The sequence below is a fragment of the Epargyreus clarus genome, unplaced genomic scaffold, assembly GCF_041222505.1.
Source record: "Epargyreus clarus isolate Ecla_fem2 unplaced genomic scaffold, WU_Ecla_fem_2.2 ptg000006l, whole genome shotgun sequence".
In the NCBI taxonomy this organism is placed as follows: domain Eukaryota; kingdom Metazoa; phylum Arthropoda; class Insecta; order Lepidoptera; family Hesperiidae; genus Epargyreus; species Epargyreus clarus.
The window spans coordinates 251,337-255,305 of record NW_027332214.1 but is presented as its reverse complement, the minus strand read 5'-3'; positions in this window follow the sequence as shown (position 1 = coordinate 255,305).

Genomic DNA, 3,969 nt, shown 5'->3' with positions numbered 1-3,969 from the left:
GTTATTTGGTGTGGTGGTTTAGTCTTAAATATTGGAAAATAGTAGGAAATGAACATGCTGTCCACTTGATATTACGAGATGTTGCTTTTTGACATATTATTGATAAAAAATTATGTAAAATCTGTAGAAAATATTTCGACGTGGGAGTCCTAACAGACTTTGTAAAGTAAAAAAAGTAAACAGATTAAAAAAATAGTTTTATTCTGTGACGTCGAACATATTATAGCGTAAAAGGTACATAGAATTTTCAGTTTTATTCATTTGAATAGATCAGTAGTGTCCTGAAAACCCCTCTATCTTTTTAGAAAAACAAATAGCTATTTCCCATGCACAGTATAATTGTATACTGTTACTCTTAGCAAATTGGCAAATGAGTATATTTTACAATTAAATCGTTACATAAAAATGGAATACAAAATTTAATAAAGTTACATATATTTCGGTACAGTGCAGTGTTGTGTGTTGCGCCCCGATAATGTAACCATGTGATGCATTTCTCCAATACTCAATACGGTTGGGTTCCCCACTTGCAGTATTCACTTGCGGTGCAGGTTACCTATTGTGTATATATCTTTAAAAAAATATACATAAATTACAGTACTATCTACCTTTTAAGAGGATAATAAAGATGTAAAACGCAAAAGTGCACCGGTTTTATTGAATGACACAATATTTAAATTTACTTCTACAATTGGTTAGAAATATATTAATAGTTATATGACATGTATTCTAACTGACATTACGGTGTTCTGGCAAATAGTAAATCAAATGGGAATAATTGGAAAAATATTTTTTTTAAATCATAAATGATAATTTTGTTGCCTTTATTTGACTTGGTTGGAACCCACAATAGGTAATCTGCACCCACTTATTAATTAATCGTTTGTATTACATATTTTGTTAATTTTATTTTTGACGTATTTGATACTGAGTATTGAGAGTACAAAACTTTTTTTTGTGATTATACTGGCTTTTTTATGATTTCTGTTGTACGTTATCGTAAGGGTTACCTTGTAGGTACTGGGCCTTTTTCTTAAACTACTGTTCAAATAATTTGAAGTCTATTTAATTGTTACATCTACGATCAAACAAACAATTAAGACCCTGTTTATGACCACAGACATTGAACGTTTCAGACACGGCCTGTAACAGACAATCATATTTTCATATATTATATTTTGACAGGGACTGCCCGTGTCAGCGAGGCAGTGTTACGGCAAATATAAATATGTCAATGCACATTATATAGGAGAATACTTATTGTCTGCCAGTTATTTTGAACAGAGTTTAACGAAAAAGGCTCATGTTTTTTTATGTTCTACTTGTCTATGTTATGTGTTACATGCCTCAGCGCATTTCTGAAATCTAGTATTATTCGTTAGTTGTAACTTTTATTTGAAAACCAAAGGTTAAATTATGTTACGTTAGTCTCCATCACATTTCGGTGCAATCGTGTTTTTAGTGAAATGTTATTTATGTGCGGTACGTTCATCCTAGGTCGAGCAGAGCAATGGCACAAATGTAATGCTTTATGTAGTCGTTAGTGTATAATAATAAATTATAATAAATAAATAAATAAAAGAAAATATTAATTATAATTCTCTGTACGTGTTCTATATACATGTTATCGTAAATGGAAAGTATATCTTACATTTTGACGCGTCGGCGTCACTTACTTGTTGCGTATTGTTTATTTTTGATATATATGTAATAATATAATCTGACGTTTTGGATGTTACTTTTTTTTAATTTTAAGTTGTCGGTAATCTGTCACTACACGCCTCAGGCTGGGTACACACGGTATTGTATTGTATGTTTTGCTGTTCGTTAAAAAGCAATTTAGCGCAATTGAATACAAGTTTATCCGTTTTACTTGATAATTTTGTTTCCATTCGTTCAACGTGTGTATTCGTAGACGTTGTTCTTCGGTACAATAGTAATAACAAATACGTTCAATATAATGTCGTGTGAACCGATACAGTACGGGAGATGTGGGTGCGTACTGTGTGGGCGGAGAGTACCGTGCACGTGACCACGTGTTAGGTCGTAGATGTTCACTCGCTGTACGTGCGTTTGTATCGTAACAATTCTGATCGTTTCTCGTTTATAGTGTTTGTGCGGTATTAATTTTTTTGATGTGATTCGTACTAATACACGTTTTAGAATGTAGTGGTCATTAACAGTTTGTACGTGTGGCCGCCCGCGCGCCGCCGGCAACAACCTTAGTGTAATGTATCATCTCTACGTAGATTATTAAACTCTACTTGGAGTCAGAACGAATAGGATATCTTCACTCTATGCAAACTAAATTGAGTTCTGTACCTTTTAAGTATGTCGAATAAAGTCGGTCCACATTTTCCTGGTTACGTTTCGCCGTAGTACCGCGTAGGAGTTGCGTTTACGAATAAATAGGATCTCCGTAATGTCGTCTTTTCATGTTTATTTCGAATCAATATTCCGGTGTTTAGATGAGATAGGTATTAATATTAAAGTTAAGGCGTTGTACGGGCATAATAATATTAACGAAATAAGTACTTCGTATGTGTACAGACGCCGGCGCCGCGCGGGCGTGTGCGTGCGTGTTGTGTGTGTGTGTGTGTGTATCGCTGACGTCGTGCTGTAGCGCATCTCGCTGTATACCCAACTTACTAAAATTAAAAGTTCTGAACAATTAGAATTTACTGTAGATGAAGTAACCAAAAAAAACTTAATACAATTTCTTTCTGGGGAAAAAATTGTCAATCGGATGTTAAGTAAAGTCTCATCCCTCCCGCCTATAACATTCGCTCTAGTTTCGTACATACTATTTTCTAGTAAATATACATATATGTTTATATTTCAAAAATTTTGGTTAAGTTTTAAACGCCTTTTCGTATTCTGTTCCTCCAGAACAATTTGATTTTTAATGGGAGTTTTTTTACCATTTAATTTTCTCTATAACCGTAGGGCGTTTAATTGAACCTCATTTAGGAGTAAAATAGGTTATCTTTTGGCAATCAAATAGCTAATGTGTTCTACTGTAACGTCTAATAGTATATTCCCGGTGAGATGCGCGTGTGGCGGCCGCAGCTTCCGACATTCGCCGCGCGGGGCGCTGATACGAACACGACTTTGAATAATATTACAATTATATTATTATTATTATTAGCACAAATATTGTTAACTTGACAAACTGTGAAGGTATTTTCAGGTTCCTTATTAGTTTTTCCTCGTTATGGATGCGATATAGAAATAAATATACTTAACATTTAAGAATAAAGTGAAATGTTATCATTAGGTGCAAATTTAGACGGCTAATCGTGTTCGTAGCAGCGCTCCGGCCGTCGACACACAGCCGGCTGAGTCGTCCGCGTGTCGACGGCCTTATAACACTTATCATTATCACATAGGGGAGCGAATATCTCCGGTGCACAGTTATCACAATTCTACATAAACTCTAATGGAAAACTTACAAATTTTATTGAGATTATATTTATTCACTTGCGATTATATTTACAGAGTGTATCGTGAATTAAATGTTAAGTAGGGAATCGTAATAGTTGCGTCGAGGCGTCTTGCTGTCGCCCGTACGTGTACAAAGAGTCGCTGTAATACATTTAATCAATCATTATACATATTGAGAAATAGATTGTGGGAGTATACTTTGTACTGTCGTGATAAAACCGTTGGCTTCACACTAAACATACTGTACCCTTAGTATGAGTTTTACGTTTTTACAAAAGTGACTGTTTTTGTATTTATTTACGTATTTCCTATCAGTTCCGATACAGTCCGCTGAGGACGTTGATTGGAAATGTATGGGCAAATACCTTAACAAATACTCAAACAATCATTTTTGTAAAAAACGTAAAAACTCATACTAAGGGTACTGATGTATGTACAATTTACTATTTCGCGGCCGTCAACTGTATTATCACAACAGTAAATAAATATTAATGTTATTTTTAAACGGATTTTAGTGTAGTTTTT